Source organism: Acipenser ruthenus, chromosome 10, assembly GCF_902713425.1.
Source record: "Acipenser ruthenus chromosome 10, fAciRut3.2 maternal haplotype, whole genome shotgun sequence".
NCBI lineage: Eukaryota > Metazoa > Chordata > Actinopteri > Acipenseriformes > Acipenseridae > Acipenser > Acipenser ruthenus.
In genome coordinates, this window is record NC_081198.1 from 1,562,174 (window position 1) to 1,571,047 (window position 8,874).

General features: G+C 39.2%; 1 long non-coding RNA gene across 2 annotated transcripts; it reads right to left on the reverse strand.

Moving 5' to 3' along the window:
• Positions 1-752: 752 nt before the first annotated feature.
• Positions 753-8,620, reverse strand: LOC131738112 (uncharacterized). Of its 2 annotated transcripts, XR_009329626.1 has the most exons (4): positions 5,055-8,620; positions 4,390-4,426; positions 3,389-3,514; positions 753-2,580 (listed from the first exon to the last, which is right to left on the reverse strand). It is a non-coding gene; the product is annotated as an uncharacterized LOC131738112 (long non-coding RNA). The 2 variants fall into 2 exon arrangements; XR_009329625.1 differs by having other exon boundaries at positions 4,390-8,620.
• Between the last annotated feature and the right edge of the window lie 254 nt (positions 8,621-8,874).

An 8,874-nucleotide genomic window follows, 5' to 3' on the forward strand; every position in this document is an offset into this window, starting at 1 on the left:
TCGATGGCGTGACTCGTCACATGCGTCTGTGACGGGAGTCTGAGTGCGACATAAAATGTGCTCCTGTGTCTTTAAGAAACTTGCGTGATAGTTTGAAGTGACACACACTGCGTTTGTTTCAGTCGTGATTAGGGGACTATTACTGTTACTTAAAACAATTGTCAAATTTTGTATATGGTTAAGAAAAAAAAATGCAAATATATCCCTTGCAAAACATATCCTCTCTGTTTTCTTTTTTAAAGATTATAAGTAAAAACGTGAGAAAACGTGGTGTGTGTGTGTGAGAGAGAGAGAGAGAGAGAGGGAGGGAGAGAGAGAAATAGAGAGAGAGAGTGCTTGTATGAGTGTGTGTGTGCGTGCCTGTCTGTGTGAGTGTCTGTGTGCGTGCGTTTGTGGGTGCGTGCATGCGTGCTTTCGTGAGTGCGTGGGTGCGTGCTGTATCATGTATGCCCATAGGTCAAGTCATGGATAAACAATGTTGTTTGGTATAGTACATGTAAAACTAATAGGAAAACCTATAGTAAACTATTATAAATATACATAACAGTGTATTTAGGGTGGAAAAGAGGCGTTGAGAGAGAGAGAGAGAGAGAGAGAGAGAGAGAGAGAGAGAGAGAGAGAGAGAGAGAGAGAGAGAGAGAATGAATGTTGAATCCTGTTTGGTCGGCAAGACCTGAATTCATATTTTATAAAAAAATAAATAAATAAATAAAGAATCATCATTGGCGCAATCGTCTATTCCTCGCCGTATTGCCGAGCATCTTCTGGCCCGAAAACTTGAAACGTGTGCCCTGAAAATTGCAAAGCTCCAAGGAGCAGAGAGCTGACTCAGAACTGAGCATTTATACTGTCACAAGCCCGGCCTGGGCAGGAAATCCAGACGAGGGAGGGAGCTGGCGCACAGCACACAGCAGAAAGTCCCGTCTGCTGAAAATCCCCTTCTGACCCATGCGTTAGCAGTTCTCTTTTTAGTTTAGTTCAGTTTAATTGTTGTAGATTTTAATTATTCTGTGTGCTGTTGTAGACTCTTTACCATACTCGGTAAAACATTAGAACATATTACTTGCGTTGTTTTGTTCATAATTGCAGCCGCGTTATTCCACACAGGAGCTGTTTCGTTAGTTTTCTATTTTTTATTTTCTGTTTTTTCCTGTAAAGGCATTCAGTTCATGCTTAATGTCGAGTAAACGATACCGAGTCGTTGTCAAACATTATCTGTGCTAAACTTCACCCAGAACACCCCCGACCTGCCCGACACAAGGGCAGAGGAGTCAGAGGCGAGTTCAGAGAAAATCTTCGTGGTACCCAAGCTTGGGGAGTTCGGTTTTTTTGACGCTACGTAGTACATTTTTAAAAAACGTTCATAGTGTCTTTCATCTTTTTTCTAGATTTTTTTTTTTTTTTTAGTCTAAGATTTTTTTTTTTTTTTTTTGCTAAACATTTTTTAACGGTAAAATAATTAGGTAATACAAAATATAAAAGTGAAATATTGTTAAATATTCGTATTTGTTCAATTTATTTTATAAATAAATAGGACGAATTAAAAAGGTTGAAATTGACAGCGTTCTCTACAGCGCTCCTGCAGATCCAACAGCCTCCTCAGAGAAGGTAATGTTACACACCTCGACTCATCCAGCGCTGTATGAATGTTGTAATCGGAAACCGAGCGTCGGGATTTTATATAAAACATTACTGTGTGGGACACGTACTGTAACTTAAACATATACAACACATTTAAAATAAATATAACACTTTATTTAAAACATATATTACATATTTTAAAAAAAAAAAACCGTACAACATAAATAGCACCCGTGTCAGACCCAAGCGCTGCACGGCTTGTCAGACTCATAAATTAAGCACCTTTAGCACCTCGGAGTCATGCGCGCCTCTGGGCTGCAGTATTGTCGAATGTTCTTTTGATCCATTGGATTTGTAAAGTCATACACTTAGGCATAGCACACTGTATTATATTCACACAGGTGGGCGTGTTTCCCTGATGGAGGAGGCTCAGTCACTCCAGGCACGGCATTGCTTCAAGTCTCTACCTCACTGATGGAGCGGGCTGGGAGCACTCACGCTGGTTACTAGCGAAGCACCTGGTCCAATACAATCAGTTTAAATGGCATTCATCTGTAAACGTTTTCCCACAAATATACATCTTAACACCGTGCATAAAATACTGTACAGTGCAATGCCAAACTGCTTTGAAACTAAGAGTTAAAACACGTTGCCAGTGAATGCTGAGTCCGGTCCCTTGCCAGTGAATGCTGAGTCCGGTCCCTTGCCAGTGAATGCTGAGTCCGGTCCCTTGCCAGTGAATGCTGAGTCCGGTCCCTTGCCAGTGAATGCTGAGTCCGGTCCCTTGCCAGTGAATGCTGAGTCCGGTCCCTGAGTTCTTTGTTCTTTGTAGTTGACAGTAAGTTTAGGTCCTGCTGCTGGGTTTTGGAGCAGGTCTTGAAGGCCAATAAAAAAGTGACATGTTTTCATGTTTTCATGTTGTCTATTAGCTGTAGGTAATAACTATGGGCCCGGTGTGACGCTGAGTCTCTTCAACTGACAGACGAGGAATCCGGCGCCCTGGAAAAAACAAGACATTTTTCAAACTTTTGATACGCTTAGTTAGTTAGTTAGTTAGTTAGTTAGTAGCCGAGTAAAAGTAAGTTTAGAACAGAAGGCAGAAATAGCTATAACGGGAATAGCCTACCAGGTGAAGTAGTGGGATGTTTAACAATGGGAACACTAGAAAAAGACGAGATTCTGTGCTTTGAAATTAGTGTGCTAGCAAGGGACCAGCCTTGATGGGCCGAATGTCCTTTTTCTCATTCCCACACTTTTCTTATGTTCTTATGTACAGAACTACTATATATATATATATATATATATATATATATATATATATATATATATATATATATATATATATATATATATATATATATAATCAGTACTGCATTAGCACCCCCGCTTACTGGGCTGGAGCGGTAAGGGGACTATACACCCCGGCAGTTCGGGTTATCTGAATTGTATTAGTATCCATGGTCTTGTCACATGCACATAGACAGTCGCCGGCTCTTTAAAGGGACGAGGGGCTGTCACAGGGTGTAAAGATTTTTCATTGCTTGTATTGTGACGTCAGCTCATAGGCTGATACCAGCTATTCTCAAGAACGCAGAGATGGACCGCTTGTCAAAACCATCCTTAAACTTTAAGCTATGGATGATACAGCTAAACAAAATGTGCTCTTGTTTTTTTGTCTTTGCTTTGTTCTATAGAGACCGATGTAGCTACAGGTCACCGCTTGCATTACGCTTCTTATTAAGCACTTTTCACCGCGTCCCACGTTTCTTTGTCTATCATTTGGTTGATAGGATAGGGGATGTGTTACCTCTCAAGTTATCAAACTCCAGCCATGAACGCGTGCTTGTAAACAGACGGGACAGGACTAAACCAATCAGAATTCCAGCCGTTAGGAAAATGAAGTTATCCATAGTGCTGCAGCCGTCATTGGATCCTAATGGGGAAAACAGTAACATTGCATTGGTTTCACACACCCAGATTGGCACTGATCTTGGAGTACTCGGTGTTACTTTAGACAAGAGAGTCCAAGACTAGCGCTAATGGAGGCCTGTGAACCCATCTCACAGTGTTTAGTTTAGGAATCAGTCTTGCGCTGTCCGTTGATAAGCGTGCTTCACTTGTTGCTTGTTTAACTTTTCTAATTTGTAATCTTTTTTGTAAACAGATCGAATGGTTTTAGTCCTTCAAACTGTGGCCCGTGAAAGCCCCTCACACCTCAATCGTGGCGTCTTCTCAAGTGGAGACTATGCATGTGAGGCGCCTACAACATGATACGCTGCTCTCTCCAGCTGCACCGGTGGACCGGTTAATATCTCCAAACTCGCCAGTGACTTCAGCGAAAAGCTGGTGAATTAGCCTGCTCGTTTTTATTTCTTTATTTTATTGTATAAATACTGTCCAAATTAAATGTATAAGAGTAATAAAATTAATCGAAAAACAACGACAACCGGACCCTGACCCTCAATCTCCTCATTACTAGGGTACACAGGGTATAGTTTAAGTAAAAAACAAAAGCATGCATGCTTAAACATAGAACATGTAGGCTTAAACTACAGAACAGTGCACTATCTACCGGTACGTGTGCATTACAATGCATACTATGATAACTAAACACATTTGACAGTTGTAAAATTATGTGTAAAAAATAATGTATTTGTATGTAAAAACAATTGTAAGTTGCCCTAAGCGTCTGCTAAGAAATAAATAATAATAATAATAATAATAATAATAATAATAATAATAATAATAATAATAATAATAATAAGTGCACAAATTATAAATATTATACAAAATAAAAATAAATCATACCTCTCCAGTTTTCATTAAGAGTCTCCAGGCCGACTCCCTGAAAATAGAACATGCACGAGAATTATTATTAGGATTAAACAACCCCGAACTCCTTTTGATTAAATCGTTTCGTCATTTCTTCTTTAATCCGCATTTCCACTGGGTGCCAGTATAGACCAAGGCACCTGAAACTGTAAAAGCGACGCAGAAAGTGTGCCTACAAAAACGTCATCAACATGCGTAGTTGTATTTTAGGTGTATTTTAGTTGTGAAAGTCGGGTTTAAGCTCGATCCTGAACGCGTACCTTCAAACGGAGTGTATCGTCTTAGAAGTGTGAAACTCGGCATGAAACGTTTTGTTCAGTTACAAATGAAGAGGACAGCGTAACGTTAGGAAGTTTAGTAAACACACAACACGCAAAGCCCATGTCAGTTGCACAGCAGTTTACATAGTCTAGATGAGTATTAATAACAGGTGTATTTAATTCGTTTTAGAGAACCATGGAAACTTCGTCATTATCACATTTACATTTTTTTAAAGCCTTTATAGTTTTTAGCCACCGCAAAAAAAAAACAATCGGTAACCGACTTTCCACCCGTCCTGCGTGTATCTGCTCAACACTGTCTTCTTTAAAACTTTAACGGTGCCTTTAAAAAGAATATCTTGAAATCAATTCGGCACTCACACTTTCTTCGTGGTCCCATCTTCCAAAGTAACTAATATTTGTAACTTTATTTTTAAATTTGTAACTTTAGCTTGGTTGCACACGGTGTGCCTCGGTTCGTATCAGCACGTTACATACAGTGCTTTCGTTAAATGTATGGAAACGACCAGGGAATCTGAGTTACACTTCAGTGCACCGCGTCGTATTCAGCCCCCTTTTCAAACAGACTTTTTCAGTGTCGGCTAATACTGTACTCCCAACACGCCAGCGTGGACACTAACTGGACCAAACTTGCTGGCAGTCCTGACAATGTCCCAATCCAGTCCTTTTTTTGTATGTAATGAACTCTCTCCAGTAGCTCAGTACTGCACTGCAAAGTCGCCGTACCGAATGTCTGCTCCACGCTTTGATCTCTGAATCCAGGGACCAAGCTTCAATGCTCAACCACACCAGCTGTGTAGCGTCTCCTGTTCACCGCCTTGTGGCATCTTCCCAGTAGTTCCTAGAGACTGGCAAGTCCTTTCCATTCTAGAAAAGTGAATTTAGCGTGTGAGGCATGCCCGAGAGATCACTGCCTTCATTTTTTTTTTTTTAAGGTTGCTTCTGTTTTCAGTGAATGCTGCGTACTGCGCAGTCCGACTAGATTAAAATAGCTACAGCATGTCATGGGATGTGTACCTGGGGTCAAACTGAGGTGCTCAAAGCCCTCTGCACGTGCACTGTAAAACTGCATAGTTGGTCCCCTCTCCAGTCCTGAGGGGCAGTTGCATGAATATATTCTTGCGAAAGGGGATGAGAAGGGTTTTCTGTGGGCTTTGCAGGTGTTTCTTTGGGTGCTTGCTTCTTTACAGCATGGTGAATGGTAATAAGGGGCACTTGTTAAAATGAATAACTTGCAATGCAATGTATTGCTTCGAAACCAAAGCCATTCACTGGGTGTTGGGTGTTACAGGTGTATGTGGGGCAGTTGCCAACCCAAATATGTGTGTACTGTTTCTCTAAAACATTGAGTGGTTGCTCTGTTAACATTAGGCTACAATACAAAACAGTAAATAAAAATAAATAACTGGTTGAAAAATCAACGTGGAGTGTTTGTGGGCTTGAGTATTGGGGTTGGATATGTGAGGACATTTGGGTTAGGCAGCTTGTCTTTGCCATTGTGTGAAGGGAAATTCCAGCAGGGGAATTCCAGAGGAAAGTACCAGGTGAGCTTGGAGGGGAATTCCAGAGGAAAGTACCAGGTGAGCTTGGAGGGGAATTCCAGACACCATTTTAGAGGATAGCACATGCTCCATCTCAGGCATTGAAGTATCATTGCAAATGGATGTCTCACCTCTTTTAGGTATATTTGTATTTTTAAACATCCCATACCATAGAGAACAGATAAACATTTACTAGCTTTTAAACAAGAGTCAAAATAATCAACAAGCAGTATATTGTACTGAGAAATTATTTCATTTCCAGCCATTGCAGGATCCCATTGCTATTATCTGTATCTGTGGATGGGAAAAGTAACCATGTGAAATTACTGAAAAATACCCTTGTCATTTTTACAGGTCCTCAATATTCAAATGTAAGTGTATAAAACAATGTTTTATTAATAATAATAATAATAATATGTATACAATGCACAATGTAAGCTCTCATATGGAATATAAATGTAACAAATGATCTTAACTGCTTGTTTCATAGATGGCATCTACTTAAAAGACTTACCGAAAAGAATGTGTTTGGTAGAGCTGGCATCTTGAGTGTTTCAGAAGACGATCTGCACTGTTCAGTTGTGAGATGCATAATGAACAGCATCCAGCAAGTCTTTATATAAACTACAAGACAAGCCACGCCCCCTGGAAATACCCTGACATTTACAGTGGTACCCAGACCTGGTCCCTGAAGGCTAATCCATTCCTGGTCTTTGTTCCTGCCCAGTCTTAATTTTTTCAATAAACCATGTCAGTTGCTTTGTGATGGTGGTCCACTATGAAAGGCACTATGTAAAATAAAGATTGATTGATGCCCGAGATTTTCAGTGCTGTAACAATGCCCGGCACTGGCATAGCCTCCAAGGAACGGACTCCTGACAGTACACACACTTTACAATTCACAGTACTGACACACTGGATAGCAACATGGTATTGGAGACAAGTTCTTTTTAGGAGAGAGTTGGAAACACTTCAATAAGGTAAACAATGTATTGTCACTTTTTTATTGATACACATACAAGCACAGTCCATCTTAACTGCATGCAGGTACAGACATTTCCAATGTAATTCTCCACAGCAGCAGTTTTTTGTCCCCTTTCACACATCTTAATGAAACCCTTCCCTAAGGGTTCACAAACCCTAATGTTAACAGAAATCTTGACTAGCCATGTATTGAACAGAGTTGAACAGGGGTCAGAAATTGACCTTGTTTTTCTTTTTACTGAACCCAACCCTAAAAGGATTACCTTGTAAAGTTTTTTAATCAATTTCAATTTAACAATATTCTACCAAATTATTGTGTAATATAACTTAATTTTAGTACTAGTTTCAAATAAACTAGTTTGTATGTTAAAAAGATTGGAATAGAAGTTACCAGTGTATCATAAGAATTAGACAAAAATAAACAAACGAAAGATATTTCAAGAAGTTAGTTAAAATATCAAAGGCACATCAGAGGCACACGAGGTCATGTGTCTGATTAATACACTTGCATGCTTTCATTCTCGCTCCTTGTTACACACATTTAAAAAAAATCGTGTTGTAGATTTAATTTACAAAAAATAAAATATTTCAGCAAGATGTCTTCTTACCAGTTATAGCTTCATATGTACCAATCGATAACAAATACAAAGAAAGCAAATACGTGCGACACCCCATTGCATTGCAACACAAACACCACCTCTCAGCTCTCCCTGCAAACTGGCAGCAGAACATACCGTGGTTATTTATTATAAATCCCGGAGTGGGCGGGTATGAAGAACAGAGCGATCCGATTGGCTGTCAGACTTGGAAACGTATTTGTTTAATTGACGTTTAGAAAAGAGTGGAAAAGGGTAACTTAACGAATAAGTTTTACAAGAAAAGTAATGGCATCCAAATATTGCAGGTTTTTTTTGTTTTTGTTTATTTAATCTTTTTTTTTGGTACCATATATGTTTAGGTGTAATCTCCATGCTGTATTCAGTGTTTTCAACAGTGTTCTTCACAGGGCAGTATGACTTTTAATAAAATATATTATATTAAATAAAAAAGGTTGCCTTTTGTATTGTTTTCTATATTGAATATTGTAACCTAACGTAGGCAACAGCAGAATTGTTTTCTTTATACATCACAGTAAAGTGGCAAATATTTGAGACCATATGATATACTTTATACATGAACTTGATTGTATTGTATTTATTTTTGATAGTGTACATTATAGTAATACTCTTGCTTGTTGAATTATATATGTGTATGTATGTGTGTGTGTGTGTGTCAGCGTGTATCTATAGCAGCAGTGTAGAGTAGTGGTTAGGGCTCTGGACTCTTGACCAGGGGGTCGTGGGTTCAATCCCAGGTGGGGGACACTGCTGCTGTACCCTTGAGCAAGGTACTTTACCTAGGTTGCTCTAATAAAACCCCAACTATATAAATGGGTAATTGTATGTAAAATAATATGATATTTTGTAACAATTGTAAGTCGCCCTGGATAAGGGCGTCCGCTAAGAAATAACTAAGATAGATAGAATGATAAACAGCACGTTTGCAGTTCATTATACTATTGTCTTGTTTAATTGATGTATTTACCACATGGTTTTCACATTGCTTTGCTTTACTCGTTGTCACGATTACATAAACTGTAGCATTATTTAAACGTG